Source organism: Macrotis lagotis, chromosome X (assembly GCF_037893015.1).
Source record: "Macrotis lagotis isolate mMagLag1 chromosome X, bilby.v1.9.chrom.fasta, whole genome shotgun sequence".
Taxonomy (NCBI): Eukaryota; Metazoa; Chordata; class Mammalia; order Peramelemorphia; family Peramelidae; genus Macrotis; species Macrotis lagotis.
Window position 1 is genome coordinate 100,969,730 of NC_133666.1, and position 19,945 is coordinate 100,989,674.

At 34.4% G+C, this 19,945-nt stretch overlaps 1 long non-coding RNA gene across 2 annotated transcripts in view; it reads left to right on the forward strand.

Annotated features, from left to right (window-relative positions):
- The window catches only part of LOC141497624 (uncharacterized), a 179,626-nt gene extending 162,108 nt beyond the window's left edge, over positions 1–17,518 (forward strand). For both annotated transcript variants that reach the window (XR_012471387.1, XR_012471386.1), the window contains exon 3: positions 14,560–17,518. This is a non-coding gene — a long non-coding RNA (uncharacterized LOC141497624). The remainder of the gene's footprint in view (positions 1–14,559) is intronic.
- Positions 17,519–19,945: the final 2,427 nt, after the last annotated feature.

Below are 19,945 nucleotides of genomic sequence, written 5' to 3' on the forward strand. Positions count from 1 at the left end.
AGAGAAAGTGATGAAGTAATAGTGGATATTAGTAAAGATATTCCCAGAATAACACAAGAAATGCATCTTTTTTCTCTTTTCTTTATAGTATATTGAGGAATCATTTCTTCTATTTCAGAAAACACATGATCAGCCCTATTTTGATACCAACCCTAGGCTTTTATGGCTATCATAAAAAACCTCAGTCTAGTAATAATAAATATTATTCCTAGGGTTTTACTACTGATACATTCTGTTATAGTACAATTTAAGCAGGATACATTGTGATAATTATCTATTACTGATATATATTTACTGATATATATTTATCCATACATAAAGGCATAATTGTTCCCAGACTAGCCTTCCTCATTAATATCTCATTTGAAGTATTTTTGTTTGAACTATCTCTTCATGTAATGTTGCTTAGTCCTATAATAATAGCTATTTTCCAGCCTTCTCCTAAAGTTTTCCCCCACCTATCCATATATAAAGGAGCAGGGAATCCATGATAGAGTGTTCTATTATTGTTTGATTCATTGTGCCATGAAACTTATCTCATATAGCAGGTGGCTTGTTGACTACTACACTTGAGCATATGAGGGTATAGTACTTGCATGAAGATATCAAAACCCTAAAGTGCTTGGAGGGTAATAGCTTTGTCTGGTTTCTTTGCATAAGGTTCCATTAATTTCAAATGTATCAAACTGTATTTTATAATTCATAAGATTAGGTATAGTCTGCAGGAAAGGAATAGTGTCTTTGGGTATTTCTGTTAGTTGATAGGTCACCGGGACTACTGGAATACACATGTGATTATTTTTGGAGAAACAGAGAGGAGATTTTGCTGATAATCCAGGAAAATTAAATCAAACAGGAGGAATAGTGTGATTTTAAAATGGATCACGGTTCAAATTCTAGTTGAACAATTTGTGAAAGATTTCCATGTATTATTATAGGAGGGAGTCTTTTCTCCTTCTTCCACAACTCAGACCCAAGGTGTTTGAGGATAAAAAGACCATCTCTTTTCTTCTAGGCTTTTTGCCATGCTAGTCTGCATTTGAGATAACAGCATCACAACAGTCCATAGTTTTTGTGTAATCTGCTTGTTTTTCCTTTTTCCCACTTTTGTGCCGTCATCTTCTCCATATCTTTTTCTGTTGTTTATTCGATGATAGATCTTGCATTTCTTTGAGCAATCCAGAGTTCACCTACATCTGTAGAGATACAAAGAAAACCTGGTCCTTTTGTTAAAACCTTGTCAGGCCCTTTCCATAGTCCATCCTGATCTTCCCACATAACTTGCTCATATGTACCTTTTTACAAGCTGTTTGTTCAGTTTAGAATTGCTATTGCCATCTACTGGAAGATGGCAGTAGTATTATATAGCTGGAGTTACACATTGTTCATTAAATGTTAAGTAATTATATTTATAACATGCCATGTCTATTCTAACTTTAGGTTTGATCTCAAAATTCCCCTTATTTTGTTTTTGGAGAAAGGTTTACAGTGTTGTTTGCACATTCTACAATAGCCTGGCCATGGGGGTTAGTTATATGTATAATGTTAAATTACTTACAAAAGTTCCCAAAACATCTAGAAACATGTGCCGGACCATTATCTGTTTTAATGGAAACTGGGACACTATGAGCAGAAAAATAGGAAATTAAAATGACAGATAATATCCTTAACAGATTCCCCTGTTAATGGTTTAGCCATAATAAAAGAAGAAAAAGTGTCCACAGTGACATGCATTTATTTCTATATTCCAAATGAAGGCTCTTGAGTGACATCCATTTGCCACAGATCATTAGGGAATGCACTCCTAGGGTTTGGGATAAAAGACAAATCAGGTGGGTGAAACAGAATACATTGAACATACCTTTTAATTATTTGTCTAGCCTCTTCCTTAGAAATGTAGTCAAAAGTCCAAGATACCTTTCTGGAAGGTGAAATCATTCATGGGCTTTATGGGCCTCTTCTACTGTACCAATCAATAATTTACAGCTATACCATTTCCTTCAGAAAGAGGCTCTGGTGAACCAGAATGTGAATTAATATGCATATAGAACACGGGATGTAATTGTTTCTTAATGCATGATTGAAGGTCTTGGAACAATTGCAACATAGTATCATCACTCTGTTTAATGAAAGCGGTTTCTATCCTCTTTAAGATACCTGCCACATATTGACTATCTACTATCAAATTGATAGGATGTGGAATGGAGGCAGCAAAGATGGTGGCATATAATTCATTCTTTTGTGTAGAGTTAAAAGGTGTATCTATATTTTGTAACATCTTCAAAGCAGGACAGTATTCTTTTGTAGCCTCAGTATACACAGTATAGCCCTGCACTGGTTCTGACTTTACTACCTTGGAAATATCCCAGGGCCAATTTTGGAATAATTGCTTAATCATTAAAGGAGTCCTAGTACAAAAATTGTTATTAACAATAATATGCCAGAAATCATCTTCTACTATAAATACTTTTATAATATCTAATGAATATGGTGTGTGAGTTTTATTAGGTGATTGTCCACTGATTTGCAATACTTGAGTATTACACTTATAAGTTGTGCTATCATAGTAGAACCTCTGTCTTTCCTTCACCTATCCCCTTATATATCCATTCAAAAATTCAAAAACCACCATTCCTTGATGGATAACACTAGTGGGCATATAAGGAGCAGTAAATATAATAATATCGAGTGGATTTTTATGATCAATCATGATAGTAAAAGTTTTTTTTTAATGCTTCAGTAAAATGAGACATAGCTTGAATAGCTTCTGTCTTGGGGAATTCAAATCTGGATCACCCTTTAAACATTTCATATAAGGGCTTCAAAGTATCATAAAGTAGGCAGATTTTTGGTCTTATCCATTGTTTTTTACCCTAATAATTTCTATAGTTTATTCAAAGTATTTACTTTTGTTGCATCTTTTGTCCTAAATAATTAATGGGTGGATGACTTTGACTTTTTTTTAAGTTTTTGCAAGGCAAATGGGGTTGTGGGTTGCCCAAGGCCATACAGCTAGGTAATTATTAAGTGTCTCAGACCAGATTTGAACCCAGGTACTCCTGACTCCAGGGCCAGTGCTTTATCCACTGTGCCACCTAGCCACCCCTATGTCTTTGACTCTTTTCAGGAGCTATTGTTAGACCCTGATAAGCCAAAGCCTTTTCCACATTTTTAAGACATACTCTAAAAGGTTGATATTGTGATGAGAAGCTAATATATCATCCATATAAAGAAGGATAATAACATCCTTAAATTCTTCTTGAATGGGGCATAAGATTTTATCTATAAATTACTGACACATGGTTGGACTATCTTTCATACCTTGAGGTAATACCTTCCATTGAAATCTCCTCATGGGGCATTTAGGTTAACAGAAGGTATACAAGAAACAAATCTAATGGCATCTTCTGTATGTATAGGTATAGAGTAAAAACAATCTTTTATGTCAATAACCCATGACGGTCATCTTTCAGGGATATATTAGTACAGGGAAGTCCAGGTTGTAAAGCTCCCATAGATTCCATGGAATTATTTACAACCCTGAGGTCTGTAAGCATTCTTCATTTTCTTGACTTCTTTTTAATAGCAGTGATCTGCAAATTCCATGGACTAGTACTTCCCTTTATATGCCTGTTTTTGATTTGTACCTTAATAATTTGTTTTAGAGTCTCTATTTTTCCTTTACTTAGGGATGTATCCAAATAGGCTCATTTGATTTCTGTTTTATTATAGGGAGCATTAATTTTTCTTTTCTTTTGGTGGCCCCTATGAAAAATCCACAGAGGCATTGAGTCTTGCTTGTATGAGCAAGTGTCTTCCCCATAAGATTATGAGAAGTGCTTGTACCACATATGATTTTCAAATTCCCATTCTAAATAGTATTATGAGATCTGAGTATCTTGGAATCCACCAATACCTAATAATTGATTATCTGTGGATTCTAAAGGCCAGTTATGTAGCCAAATACTAACAGGAAAAATGATTTTATCTACTCCTGTATCCAACATTGCTTTAAAGTTCCTTTTTCTTACCTTTGTGGTTATCATAGGTCTAAGAGGACTGTATTTTTTCTGTAAACATTCCCATTACTGGTGCAGAACCTGGATTTCTAATAATATTCCTTGTGTTACTATTTGATTGATTTCAATCTCTGTATGATTTTGTAGGGGAATTAAAAACTGAAATTTCATACCCTTCTAATATAGCAACTTGGATATGTAAGCCAGTATAGTTGATACTTGATGCATTTACCATTAAACATTTACTACTATCTATTTTTGGTTCTTGCATAGGAAGAGTAACTGTGGTACTAGCTCTCTAATTAAATAATTTCCTTTGGAACAGAGATCAATTAAGAATGGTCCCTGTGAGAGGTTAACTCCTGATGTTTCTTTCTTAATTCCTTTGTCCCTGAGCTCACTTCTTCCATTCCTAGCATTCCTCATTTGTTTCCCTGGACCTGTGGGGCTCAGCCCAGCCCAATGTTGGGTTTAATGCATTCACTTGCCCAATGTCCTGGTTTTTTTACCCTTTGGAAAAGGAGTTATTGGCCTCTCCCTTTATTTCTACAGTCCTTTTTTATATGTCCAGTCTTTCCACATTTAAAGTACTTTGCACTATTTTTTGAAAGCCCCGAGTCATGGTTTGTGCCATGATTTGTGCAGCATATACAGCAGAACCTATGCTGGAACATTTTTGAATCATTTCCTGCAGTGAAGCAATCTGCCTAGTGCCTATTAAGATTTTTTTTACAGTCAGCATTACAATTAGTTCTTATCAATTGTTTTAACATTAATTCTAAGCCAGGGAGTCCAGCCCTCATGCTTTCAGCCACTGCATCCTGCATTCTTGCCACAAAATCGACAAATGGCTCATCCGGTTTTTGTATCATAGTAGCAAAAGTTTTTTGGTTTTTTTTGTTTGTTTTTTTGCTTTCCCTTGAAATTGGAACTCTTCCCCAGGCTTCTATAGTACATTTTTCAAGTTGCTCATAAGTTTCTATTGTGTACGTTATCTGCTGTCCATCAGTACAACACTATCCCTCTACAGTCAACTGTTCAAAACAAGTGCCTGCATCTACGGGATTCCCTGGGTCCAATGAGGTCGCCACAGTTCTGCAGCCCTCCTCAAATTCTGACCTTCATGCTACTGCCTCACCTGGGGTTAAACATGCTCTCACTACCATGTTCCAATCATTTATATCATTAGGCATTCCTATCTAAAATCCAGGGAGATGCCTTATAAACAACTTCCAAATATTTCTTTATGTCTCTAATTTCTACTGTATACATTCTTGCTTCTTCAAAGCCTTATACAATAATATTATATGAGTTTCTTTATCTGAAACTCCTAGTACTTGTCCCCAGATAAGATTTTTCTTACCTCACCAGTCCATATATAGTGGGCTGCAGCTGGAGACCTCATTTATTTCCTGGAGGTTGATCTGCCCCGTAGCTGAATTCCTTCTGTAATCTTCTCCTAATCATCTAGGGGGCTGGCTCCACATTGAACATCAATTGAAAGGTGCACCAGCTATTGTGAGTCCTTTACCAGCAAAGGACTATTCTCAGCTACAGTGATGAGAGGGTCGACAGGGATGCTTAGCATTCCGACTTTATTAGATTCACGTACTGGTTTATATCTTAGTCTACTGTACTCCTGGATAACTCATGCTACCAGCTTAAGCACCCATCATGTTATATGTTACACATTGGTTAAATTACTACATATTGAACAGTTGGTTAAACAGTTGGATACTTCCTTATTCCTGTGGTCCTATGACTCTTGATCGATGTTAGGAAAAACAAAGGAGTTGGGTCATGCTGGTCTCCTGAGAAACCAAACCAGTATATTTACAAAACAATAAGAAGCCAAGAGGGTTTTTAAAACTTTACCCTTGTTATTGCAGGACTGTAGTCCTCAAGGATCACTAACAAATGACAATGGTAATAAGTATTTGATATAAATTATGATAATTTTCAGCAGATAAAGACCATTATGATTCTATCTAGCCTCAATCATTATCAATTCTCCTAAATAGAACTAAATATGACTTCCAAATTAAAAAAGGGAATTGAACCAAAGAAACATATTAATGAGAAAATGTATATGAATGATATAAAACTATAGGTCTCCTCTGAAAAACATATCAATAACTCCATATTTTTTCATCTTTCCTCAAATGATGCAGTTAGATAATTGGTGGTGGGGGGTCTTTATGTGTGGGATAAGAGTCCACTTTTAAAAAATATAGACTCCTCTGAGTAAAAAGGAAAGTTTACTTTGGCTTTTTTCCAGAAAAGGGCATACTCCAAGTCTCACAAAGGTAGTGAAGATGGCTGAACTGCCCTGAGGTGACAGTCAAGCAAGATTATATGGTCTAGCACAATTCCCCCCTCCCTAGCCCCCTCTCTTCCAACCTGATTGGTTAAGGTTTTTAGAATTACACTCTTTATGTGAAAAATATATCCAGCAACAAAGAGAAGAATAAAAGGTTTTCATAAAATATTCCCTCACCATCCAGATGGTGAGGGTATCAGAAGAAGATTTCTATTAACCTTCTGCTAAAAGAATTCATGTCTGAGTATGCAAGGTCTTCTTAGTTTAGCACTGATCAAACAAGAGAAGGCAGGCTACTGTTCTCACAGTCTATTATTAAATAGGTGGCTAAGTAAGACTGCAAGGTCTCTTCTCTGGAAGTATTCCACTATTCCCCTCCCCCCCAACAAAATAAATGCAAGGTCTTTCTGGAAATAGTCCACTGTTTCACTCCCTAGCAGAATCCAGAGGGTGTCTGACTGGAAATTCAAGGCCTCTCTCCCGCTTCTAAGAATAGTCTAAGGGTAATAGTTTGTCTTTGTATTAATGATTTTTAACCCTGAGAGGGCTTCACTAAGAATATTAACTCTTAAGAGGGAATATTCCATTTATTTAGGAATGTAGTGATGAAGTTAAACTTCTTGCTGTTTTTTTTTTTAATTTTTTAGGATTTTGCAAAGCAAATGGAGGTTAAGTGGCTTGCCCCAGGCCACACAGCTAGGCAGTTATAAAGTGTCTGAGGCTGGATTTGAACTCAGGGACTCTTGACTCCAGGGTCGGTGCTCTATCCACTGTGCCACCTAGCCGCCCCCCTTGCTGGGTTTTACTAAAAATAAAAATGACACATAAATAAATGTGTCTTTTCAGAAGTCCTGTATATCATCTCATATAAATCTTTGTTTTTAAATATAAATCTCAAAGGAAAATAGAAAAAACATTTTAATTTATTTGCACAGATGGAGGAAAGCTTTTTAAATTTTCCTCTTTTGTATAGAGGAAAGAACTACATCATACCTAGAATTTTTTTCCCTTTTAAAAATGTATTTTTTCACATCACTACAATACTCTTGTGGTAAAAGTAAACATAATTCCCCCTCCTCCCTACAGAGGTACAGAAACTTCAAGAAAAACAAAGTGAGAGGGAAAAAAGTGTACTTCAGTCTATATTCAGATATCATAAACTCTGTGACCAGTGCAAGGTAGAAGTTGCTTCAATAATTTTTCCCCACAATTGCCATTGCTAGCTGTATGTCCCTCCATCCTATTCCTCTCATCACATTTATTCTATTCTCTCTCTCCTTTCACCCAATCCCTCCTCAAAAGTGGACTGTATTTGAATATCCTCTCCTACAATCTTCCCTCTCTTCTGTCACCCACATTCCTAATTCCTTCCTCCTGTCCCCTTTCTCCTATCCCTTTCCTCTCCTTTGTTTCTCTAGGATAAGATAGACTTCTATAACCTATTGAGTGCATATACTATTTTCATTCTGAGCCTTTTCCCATAAGAATGAAGGCTCACTCATTTTACCTTACCTTCCCCTCCTTCCATTCTGTTGCAAAAGCTTTTTCTTGACTCTTTTACATAAAATATCTTAGCCCATTCTATCTCTCCTTTCCCTTTCTCTGAGTACATTCCTTTCTCACTCATTAACTCCATTTTTATAATATATTATACCTTCATATTCAACTTCCCCCTGTGCCTTGTCTATATATGCTCCTAACCACTCTAATAGATGAGGTTTCATTTGAGTTATATGTAGCATCTTCCCAAGTAGAGTACTAGCAGTTCAACATCATTATTTTCCCATTCCATCTACCCTCTCTATGCTTTGTGTGGGTAGAAAGCCATATAGAAAAAGTCCAAGTTAACTATTTGTTAATGCATTTTTAACAGCCTAACCTGTCCTCAGCAACAATCTGATGCCAGTCTCTGAATAATCAAATCTGAAGGAACCTAAACTCTATCTCTAGACATTAATATCCAGTGAAATTCTTCTACAATTGTGTTTTTTAAAAACATCAGTAAAGGATAGAGCCTTTCCCAGAAACTGATGAATAGGCCATACTAAAAATACTGTTAGTTTAAGTGTTTATGAAACAAATTTAAAATTTTCTCAGAATCAAGAGAGTAGACTAACCAAATTCAATTAATGGATGGCTATTAGATTAATATTCCCCAAACCAATCTACTTAATACCTATTTGTACCCAACCACATTCTCATAATCAATATTCTTCTTATTGTCATTCTTTAAAATACTTTTCTCATCAAGGCATAGCTGAGATAATAACTCCTTTGTAGAGCTTATTCTGTTCACCTCAGGGAAAACTTTTTTCTTTCTCTCAAATTTCCCTATAATGGTTGGTGCAAATTTTCATGCTTAATTGTATATTTGTATACATACTCTATTTCCTCACTAGCCTATAACTTCCTTTAGCTTAGGAACTTTTTCCATTTTATCTGGGCATATAAGAACTTGTAAAGAAATGCTAAGTAAAAAAAAGTTAATTGGATTGAATTAACTTATCTACAGATTTTAATTGTATTGAATTATTTAAATAGATAGTATAAACAAAATACATATGTAGGAATATAATAACTTCCCCAATTCACTAAATCAAGAATCCCCAGGAAAACTAAAAATTTCCTGAAAGGGAAATTAAATCACTTTATCATAAATAAGGCCAATAAATAAGGGGGGGGGGTATTTGAATATTAACTAGTTAACTATACCCTGGAAATCTACTCTTTCCCAATTTGCAGGAAATGCCACCAGTCTTGAAGTTAAGGATACTCACTACCTTTCTCCATTGCCTACTCCTACTGGATGAAGATTGTTGTCCTTCTGTCATTTTACAGTTGACCCTTTGTGACCTCATTTCACATTTTCTTGGGAAATATGATTATTGTCCTTTGTGATCAAAGTAGACCATGACATCAAATGAATTGTGGCATACTTTTCTATAATCAATATAATTTGATGTCATGCCATGCCATTGTTGCTAAAGTTACTGAGGTAAGTGGTTTATCATTTCCTTCTCCAGCTCATTTACAATGAGGAAATTGATGCAAACAGTTTAAGGGACTTGCCCAGGGTCACAAAGCTAGAAATTTGAACTAAAGAAAATGAGTCTTCCTGACTCCAGAACCTGCATTCTATCTACTATTCCCCCCATTGTCTCTAGATACACTTTTAAAACCACACAAAAAACAGACAGGGCTCTGGAATAAGGTGCCCAATTGCACCCCAGTTTCTGACACATCTGTTCCCATTATTCTCCTAGTCTAATGTTCTCTCATAACACTGGCTTGATTTCTGTGAGTTCCATATTTCCTTGTGCTATTCCAAACCTTCAAATCTGTTACCTCATACAAAATGAATGTATTATTATTATCATGAATCTACTGTAAATAGTTTTATAGTATTCAAAGAGGGCATTATTATTAAAATTAAGGTATAATCATAAAACTTATATAAAATTTCAAAACAGACTCTAAGTTTCAAAGGAAGAAAAGAACGGAGAAAGACATAAATTCCAACTGCTAATATCAGCAATGTAAAGGAAGATTCATAAGATTTAGAAATGAAAAATTTCAAACTCTTCAAAAATCTCCAAAGTGTTACTTTTTTGAAAAGTAATGATTGTCTTCTATATTTTGAAGTAGAGAACATCTTTCTTTCATGCTCTTTCAGAATCAAGAAATATTACAGACTATTGAATCCTAAAGGAATCTGTCCTAAATGACTTTGAAAAGTCCTACTTACCTTCATACAGGTAAAAAAAGTGGGCAAACTCCTACTCCTAGTTGTTAGGATAGGAGTGGCAGCAAAGTATTTTCTCTTGCTGGTGGTACTGCATTTCAACTCAAATAACTTATTTTTTACTTATATTGACAATGTCCAACAGTTTTGGATCCAATAGTTTTCTTTATGTATCTTAAAGCACTATGTAAATGTTCATAAATACACAGTTTTAGAAATCAAGAGATGCAAGGAAGCATTGTTTTGTCTATTTGAATGTGGTTAACCTAGGGGAGAGTATGATCTATCTAGAATTCTCTAAGTAAGGAGAAGAACACAGAATATACGCCAATAATGCCCCTTCTCTTTAGTTTCTCTTGTCATTAGGTGACAATTTGTTTCTGTTATTTTTATCATTGATATGCTGTATAAATTACAAAATCTTTGATGGATAAGTTTTACTTTCTGTTTTTAAATATAGAGAAACAGTGAAATTGAAATCAACAGCCCAGTCCAGGCCCTTACTTTTCATTGCTGATATTAACATTCCTAGCCATTACCCCCATCCTGATCTATCCCTTTCTAGCCAAGCTTTCTTTCAATGTTAGTTTCATTTTAACACGTAATCTAAAAAGTGATAGTTTTCTTTCCTTATTTTACTTTTATTATTTATATTATTGCTCTATTTTTAAAAATCTGTTTTTCTTGTCATAGGTAGCATTTCTAATATGATATTGAAAAATAATGGGTAATGGACATCCTTCTTTCACCCCTGAGTCTAATGGAAAGAATTCTGTTTCATCCAATTTATAAATATTACGAGTTTTTGGTCTATGGTACAGTTTTCATTTATTAAAAAAGCTTTTTCTGCATCTATTGAAATAATCAAATGATTTTTGTTATTTTTGATATTGGTATATACTTAAAGGTTTTTTAATATAGAACAAGTCCTGCATTTCTGGTACAAATTGAGGTTAATAATAATACGAAATATTTGTGGCATGTTGCTATCATCTTGTTGCTAGGATTTTATTTAAATATTCTCATCAATGTTAAATAGGAAAAATGGTATATAACGTTCTCTCTCTGTTTAAACTGTCCCTGGATTACTTATCAAGAACATAGTTGTCATGAAAAAGATTTGACAGGATACCTTATATATATCAATTTCATTTTATATAAAATTTACCTAATTCTTTAAAATTTTTATCTGAATAGTCATAGAGCCATTGTACTTTTTTTCCCTTTTTCATTAAGGGACTCATTTTTAGTCTGTCCAAATTTCTAAGAAAAGGTTGACTTTTCTATTTACTGATATTTAAAAATTCTCATTATTTATCATTTTATTTATAATTTATAATTTTATAAAATCATATCAAATTAATATTTCATTTAAATCAGTTCTCACTGTATTTTAGAAATTAGTTCTTCATCAGAAATACTTCCTGTTAAAATTGCTTCTCATATTTCTATTTTCCATCTGTTGGTTTTGCTTGTATAAAGCATTTTTAATTTAATTGTAATCAAAATTATACATTTTGCATTTCATAATGGTATCTATTTGTTCTTTGGTCACAAATTCTTCTTTTCTCCAAAGATTTGACAGGTAAAGAATTCCTCACTCTTCTAACTTGCTTATATTACCTATTATGCCTAAATCATTGTACTGATTTTGACTTTATTTGGAATCTGTGTAAGATGCTGGTCCATGCCTAGTTTCTATGGCAACATTTTCCATTTTCCTAGGAGTTTTTGTCAATAGTGAGATCTTATCTCAGAAGCTGGAATCATTTTGTACAAGTCTTTCCAGGTTTTTCTTAAATCTCCTTGTTTATTAATTTTATCTGCATGTCTAGGACACTAAGAATCCAAAACAACATCCAAAACAAATTCAAGAACTGATGCTAACTGATGCTGAGCTCATTACCACCAACACTGCTCACAATGAGACCTCACTAGCAAAGGCAATGAATGATGTCAGAAGTTTGCTTCAGAAGCTACCCTGCTGTTTCCTCCTCCTCTCCATTTCTTTAAGAGACTCAAGATGCATATTTTTTTTTGGATCACAACATTCAGCTGGATCACAGCCATTTAGGATCATAACCAGTTCAGCTGCTCCATCTTGAATGATCCTAACTATGGCTCCATGGTATTTGAATGGTTTCTTTCTGGCTGCTTGAAATAGTTTCTTCTCTTTTCCTTTCTTTTTTTACTCTTTATTGTTCTTAATGTAGCATAGAATCTTTACCTTTTACTTCTCTAATTCTAAATTTTAAGTAATTATTTTTTTCATGAAATTTGTACCTTTTTTCCCATTTGACCATTTCTGTTTTTCAAGGATTTATTTTCATAAATAAAAGTTTTTATCTTTTCCTATTAGTCTAATTCTGATTTTTAAGATATTATTCACTTCAATATTTTTGTGACTCTTTCATTAAATCTGATAATTTTGTATCATAATTTTATTCCCTCATTCTCATTCCTTTAACTGATTTTTCATCTTCCATTCATATTTTATTTTGAAATTTTTTAGCTCATCAAGGAATTCATTTTGAACTGCCTAATTCAATTTTTTTAAGCTACTTTGACTTCATTGTCTTCTGAGTTTGTGACTTAGTCTTCCCTCTAACCATGATAGGTTTGTTGGTCAGGTTCATTTGTTGTTATTGTTTGCTCATTTTTCCTTATTATTAGTTATTTCCTTGCTATTTACTGATGCTATTTCTTGATTTTGAGTTTTATACACTCTCTCAAGTTTTAGGCTTTTGCATATTGCCGTTTTTCAAAGTTCAGGTACTTTGAAATTTTAAGAGCTTCCAAAGTGCTATGATCAAGAGAAAGGTGTACTCACCACTCTCATCTACATTTAGGATTGCAATCAAAACCATTATCCCTGTTCCCTTAGGATTAGAAAATAATGCTGTTCCTCAGAAACTCTACTTACTTGGATCTGGCAATGATAATGTTCCCCATGTTCCTAGTATTTTATAATTAAAAGTAATGTTGCTTTTCAGGGATCCTGCTCCATCTTAATCCCAAGTGATCTTTTCTATCCTTGAACTTTGACCCACAAGTAGGCATAGCAATGCACCTGACTAATTGGATGTGGTCCTGCATGTAAAGCTAGCTCAGGGATATATAATGTCTTTCTGACCAGTCTTCATATTCCCTTACCATCTCTGACTGGAGTGCTCCTAAGGCTGCTGCTTTTTCTGTAGCCATTACCTGTTTTATCACAATGATGTAATCTGAATAGCAACCACCCTCATTTCATAGATCTTTCTTGCTTACTTCCCAGGTTATCTTTCTTTTAAGCATGTCCCACTCTGATTTTTTTCCTGGCTCAGTCAGTCTGGAATTTGATTTCAGGCATTATTTAATAGTTTGTTGAAATATTAGAAAACCTCATTTGAGTACTTTCTCTACTCTGCAATCTTTGTTCCAACAACAGAAATTAAAAGTGCATTTTAATGCACCTGAGGTTTCCTCTCTTCTGTTGCTCTGTTTCAGGAATTTTGCTCGTCCTTATTTCTTTCAGAGGAGCTAGTGAAACTAGTCATGGTTTGTACTCAACATTCTTCTTTGCTCCTATTTTGGGATTTAAACATCAATCAGTTTATTCTAGATTTGCTTTTGTTTTTAAGGTCAGTTCATTACATTAGATTTAATCCAGGCCTTTGGAAATGGCTTCATTTTACTAAAACTACTTCTTTCATTGTGATTGTTGTTGACTACATGTTTATAAATTGGTTGTACATGTGGACACTAATGGAAGATTAATTGTTGTTAGTTGGAGAATATACATAATTTAAATATATCTGAGATCTAATTCTGTCTCAATATTAGAAATTTCTTTAAATAGGCACTGGACAATCAATGAATGTGAAAGATGATATTATGGTGATAATTTGTATTTAAAAGCTTTCTAAATAGCAGATATAATTTTACATGTGGAAATGCAACAGTTTGCCCTTGGGCTAACATCACTCAAGTCCACTGTTGCAAATTACGCCAGGTTGCTCAGACAATATAAAATTTAGTTTAATTTCCAGGTTTTGAAACAAAAATGAAAAGAGAAAGTGTTATTCTTAGAGTGATATTAGAGTAAACTTAGAGCCACCCAGTTGGAAATGCTAAATATGCTTAAAGAGGAATTCAGCACCTAATTCCCAAATAGACAGATAGGTTGTGCAATGGATAGAATGATGACCCTAGGAAGATCTGAATTTAAATCTGGCCTAGTCTCATACTGTGTGGTGCTTGCAAAGACATTTAACCCCTATTTGCCTCAGTTTCTATAAGATAAAGTGCTTAATAAATATGAACTTAATATATTCATCTTTCTGTACTTCCTTTCTCTCCCTCTCTTTTTTCCTTCCTGATTGATTAGTGAAGGAAATTAGGCTACATGGTGACATTTGATGTTTATAAGAATAGTCTAGATATAGAGCTTAAAAAGGAATTTAGAGATAACTAAGTTTAAATGCTTCATTTTACAGATGAGAATGCTGAAATCCAGAAGCACTGCATGACTTCATCAAAGTAGCAGAAGACCAACTAGAATTTAAACCCAAGTTCAATGAATGAAGATCCTATATTCTTCCATTTTTTTAATCAGACCCATCTGTCCACCCAGGCACAGATAAACAGCAGGTGTCCTGTTCTCTTGGAAGTGCATTTCCATTAAATTAATATTAATAAATTTCCTAATGTATGCAAAATGCCTTGTAAGACAAAAGGAAACATAAGAGGAAAATGACTCAAATTCAAATTCTATTCAAAATAATTTCAAGAGGAAAATTAATAACTTGGGAATGGGAATAAGTTTATATGTAATGTAGGAGAGGTCACTAAAGTTATCTTGAATGAAGCAAGGTATTCTTATATGATGTGGAAGGCAGAAGACAAAATGTGTAAAATATGAGGGAACACTTTTGTGGGAGGCAGGAAATGGAATGTCATATTCAGAATAGTTTTACTGAAACACTGAATGTATGATTGAGATTAATATGATAATAAGAAAGAAAAGGTAAACAAGAGTTATAGTATCTTTACAAGAACCTGGTACATTTTCCCAAGATGTATACCAACTATCAGAGTCACTCTTCCGCCCTCCTCTAAAAGAAAACCAAAAGATCATAAGATTTAGATTAGAAGAGGATAAAAACATTTTTATTTCATAGATTTGGAAACTGAGGAAGACCTGAGAGGATAAATAACCTAAGGTCTTGGAAAAGTTACACTCTTAAGAAATTTGGACAGTTGTGATTTTGCGAGGGAAAGGGGACACAGGATGGACAATTTCTTCTCCACTCTTGTCTTTTCAGGAACAATGAAAAGGAGAATAAAGTGATTGTACTTACTCTGGAAAGGTTTTTTTTTAATTTATTTAAGGAAATGGGGTTAAGTGACTTGTCCAAGGTCCACAGCTAGGCAATTTTTAAGTGTCTGAGGCTGGATTTGAACTCAGGTCCTCCTGACTCCAGGGCCAATGCACCAACTTAGCTTCCCCCCACTCTGGAAAGATTTTAATTATGGACTGAATTTTAAATTGAGTCAGTTATTCTATTTTTTATTGATATTATATTTTTCCAAACACATGTCATGAAAGTTTATCAATATTCAACCATATGCACATGTATATTTTTAAGTTACATAATTTCCTTCCACCCTCCCTTCCCATTCAGGTGAATATTGTATAAACACATCTGTGCTAAGCAAGTTTACAGATTGGTCATTTTTGATATGAGGAATGAGGATTAAGTGAAAGAAGTACATAAGAGAAATATTTTAAAAAAGTGAAGATAGTGTTCATCAGAATCTGAAGGCATTTTTTGTTTTCTTTATTTTGTTTTGTTTTTCTTCCTCTGGATAAGGATAGCATTGTCCATAGCTGACCTAATAGGGTTTTCCTAGCTCTATGAACTGCTGGGAGGAGCTGCATCCCTCAGGGTTGATCAATTCACAATGATGCTGTTAATGTATAGAATGTTCTCTTAGTTCTGATCAGCATCAGATTCATTCCATTTCACTTATTCCATGTTTTTCTAGAGTCTGACCATTTATGGTTTTTCTATAGAACAATATTATTCCATAATATTTATATACCATAACTTGTTCAGGCATTCCCAATTGATAGGCATTCTCTCAATTTTCAATTCTTTGCCACTGCAAAATGCCACTACTGCCATGAATTTTTTGGAAAATGTGAGAACTTTTTGATTCTACTATTTAAAGATCAACTTAACCAAAAATATAAGTGTTCATCATCATCATCATCATCATCATATATTGGCTACTAAGTTTTGAATTCCTTGATCATGACAGGTCATTAATCAAATGAAAACATTAAAGTGCTTTCCACTTGTCTATCATCCTACCACTTTCAAAGAAATTTCAATTTCCCATTACCTCTAGCCTAAACTACTGACATAGTGTAATAATTTTATTACCTGTGTCAAATTTCTGCCCTTTTCTTTCCATCCCTAACCCAGCTACCAAACTATTATTTTGAAAGGAAAAGTAGCTGATCATTTTACTCTTCTATTCAAAAAGTTACCAATGTCTCCATATAGTTTTTAGAATTATATCCAAACTTTCTAACTTGACATTTAAAGTCTTTAATAATCTTTTAATAATCTTTTCATTATAGTTATACACTGTTGTCTGCCACACACTCTATATTGTTGTCAAAATGTTCCAATTGATATTCACTCTGTTTCTCATTTCAATACTTTTGCCCAGGCTAATACTCATGTCTGGAATGATGTCCCTCCTTGTCTCCAAATTTCAAAATTCTTAGGTTATTAGTTCAAATGAAATGCCACCCTTAATAAAAAGACATCTGATGTCTACTGCCCTTTGCACTAATTTATATCTTGTGAGAATTATCTTCATGAGTGCTGTGATCTTGTAATTTTTGAAAAAGTCAAAAACAATGCTAATCAAACAGTCAATGCTAAGGAAGGGATTGTTGAGCCAGACTTACAGTTAAAATGGTTATGTGAAAGGTCGGGTAATAGGGGAAAAGCCTACAAGTTGTATATAAATCCTAGAACATAAAGAACAGATATGAAGAGGACAAAAGAAAGAACAATAATAATGCTTATATGAGTAAAATAGTGAAAGAGGAAATCATGGATTTGGGTATGCAATTAAAAAAGCTAGTGAAAGAACAAATTAAAGATTGCCAATCAAATAGCAAGTTAGAAATTTTGAAAACTAATGGAGAGATTAATAAAATCAAAAACAAGACAACTATTGACCTAATAAATAAAGCTAAGAGTTGGTTTTATGAAAAAAAATAAAATAGATGTACTTGCAGTTAATCTACAAAAATTCAAACTCCCCAGATAAATGTAAGAGGAAATGAAATACTTAATAACACAATTTCAGAGAAATAAATTGAAGAAACAATCAATAAATTCCCTAAGAAATTGTCTCTGGGTCCAGATGGACTCACAAGTGAATTCTAACACATTTAATGAACAATTAATCCCAATTTTACATAAACTGTTTAAAAAATAGTAGTTCTAACAAATTCCTTTTATGACAGCAATATGATGCTGATACCTAAACCAGGATGAATTAAAATAGAAAAATACTATTAGAAGGAGCAGCTAGGTGGTATAGTGGATAGAGTACTGGCCTTTAAATAAGGAGGACCTGAGTTCAAATTTGACCTCAGACACTTAATGATTGCCTAGCTGTGTGACCTTGGAGAAGTCTCTTAACCCCATTGCCTTAAATAAATACAATTTTTTTAAAAAGAAAATTATAGACCAATCTCCCTAATTTGCTAAAATTTTAATAAAGAGATTTCTACAAGTTATTACTAGGATAACACAACATGATCAGGTAGGATTTAGACCAGGTAGGCAGGTATGGTTTGATATTAGGAAAACACTTAATATAATTGAACATATAAGTAACAAAACCAACACAAAACATATGATTACCTCAATAGATGCTGAAAAAGCCTTTGATAAAATATACCCATTCCTATTAAAAACACAAGAGAGTAAAGGAAACAAAAGAAATTTTCCTTAAAAACAATAAACAATATTTATCTAAAACCATCAACAAATGTTATATATAAAGGAGATAAAGTAGAAGAATTTCCAATAAGTTTAGGGGAGAAATAAGGATGCCCATTATCATCATTACTATTCAATATTGTATTAGAAAAGTTAACTTTAACTATAAGAGAAGAAAAAGAAATTGAAGGAATTAGAATTGGAAAAGAGGAAGCAAAACATTTATTCTTTGCAAAATATATGATGTTATACTTAGAGAACCCTAGAAAATCATCTTAAAACTACTTGAAACAATTAACAAATTCAGTAAAGTAGCAGGATAAAAAATAAACCTACATAAATAATCAGCATTTTAATACCTGAACAACAAAGCCTAAGGATGAAAGATAGAAAGAGAAATTTCATTTAAAAGTAACTGCAAAGGTGACAAGAGAGGATCCTCTCTTAGGTGCTCTCTTTTAAAACTTATAAACTAAGGACTCTAACTACATTTTTGAGAGACAGAACCCACAGAAGGATCCAGTGAGGCAGGTCTCCAACTCAAGGTAACCTGGAAAAGAGCGGAAAGGCTCAGCTACACAGGGTCAGAGGGGCGGCCCACCAGAGGGTTGGCCCACCAGAGCGAAGGAATTTCAGCCTCCCAGAGGCAGCCCCAGGGTGCTAGGAGCCACAACTCACAACAGTGAGGGTAGTTTCCTGATCTACACCCCAGGGAGCACCAAGCACAACTTGGGGGATCAGCAGGGGACCTCTGCCAGAGTGAGCATGTGAAGCCCAGCCCTCAGGGCACACAGCCCAGGAACCTGAAGCAGGCAGAGCTGGTAAGCAGGAGCCCTCAGGCCATGAGTGCTGAGCCTAGTTTGGGGAGTGAAGAGAGACTGAAGAGCTCTGTCCTCTGTCCCTGGAGCAGGACTCTGGGGTTCTGACCACATTCAGAACCTGATTGCAGTCTAGGACCCCCATAGAACAGCAGGGCCCCTCCCACCTCAGCCCTGTGGCAGAGGGATGTGCTTGTGGTCATTCACAGATCAGGAGGGAAGACAGAGCCTCACACACAGGGATCCTTGTGGGGCTGTCTCACTAATACTCTAAAGCTCAGGAAGCACCCCCAAACCAGGCTCAGGCTGGGGAAATGAGTAAGCAGAAAAAGAAGAGGAGCACAATTGAAAAATACTTTGAAGAAGGATCAAAACACTCCATCTGAAGATGAGGAAATACAAATTCCTGCATCTAAAGGCTCCAAGAAAAACAGAAACTGAGCTCAGGCTATGACAGAGCTCAAAAAGACTTTCAAAATCAAGCGAGGGAGATAGAAGGAAAATTGGGAAAAGAAACGAGAGAGACATGCAGGCAAAATGTGAAAATGAAGTCAGCAGCTTAGTCAAGGAGATCCAAAAAAATGCTAAAGAAAATAACATGCTAAAAACTAGCATAAGTCAAATGGATAAAACAGTTCAAAAAGTTATTGAGGAGAAGAATGCTTTAAAAAGCAGAATTGGCCAGATGGAAAAAGAGATAAGAAAGTTCTCTGAGGGAGTTTGCTGATTTTACAAGAAATCAGGGCACAATACTTCAAAACCAAAAGAAGGAAAATTAGAAGAAAATGTGAAGCATCTCATTGAAATAACAACTGATATGGAAAACAGATTTAGAAAAGATAATTTAAAAATTATTGGAATACCTGAAAGTCATGATCATTAAAGAGCCTTGACATAATTTTCAAAGAATTCCTAGTGGAAAATTGCCCTGATATCCTAGAAGCAGAGGGCAAAATACAAATTGAGAGAATCCATCCATCTCCCTGAGAAAGAGATCCAAAAAAAACCAACCCCCAGGAATATTATACCCA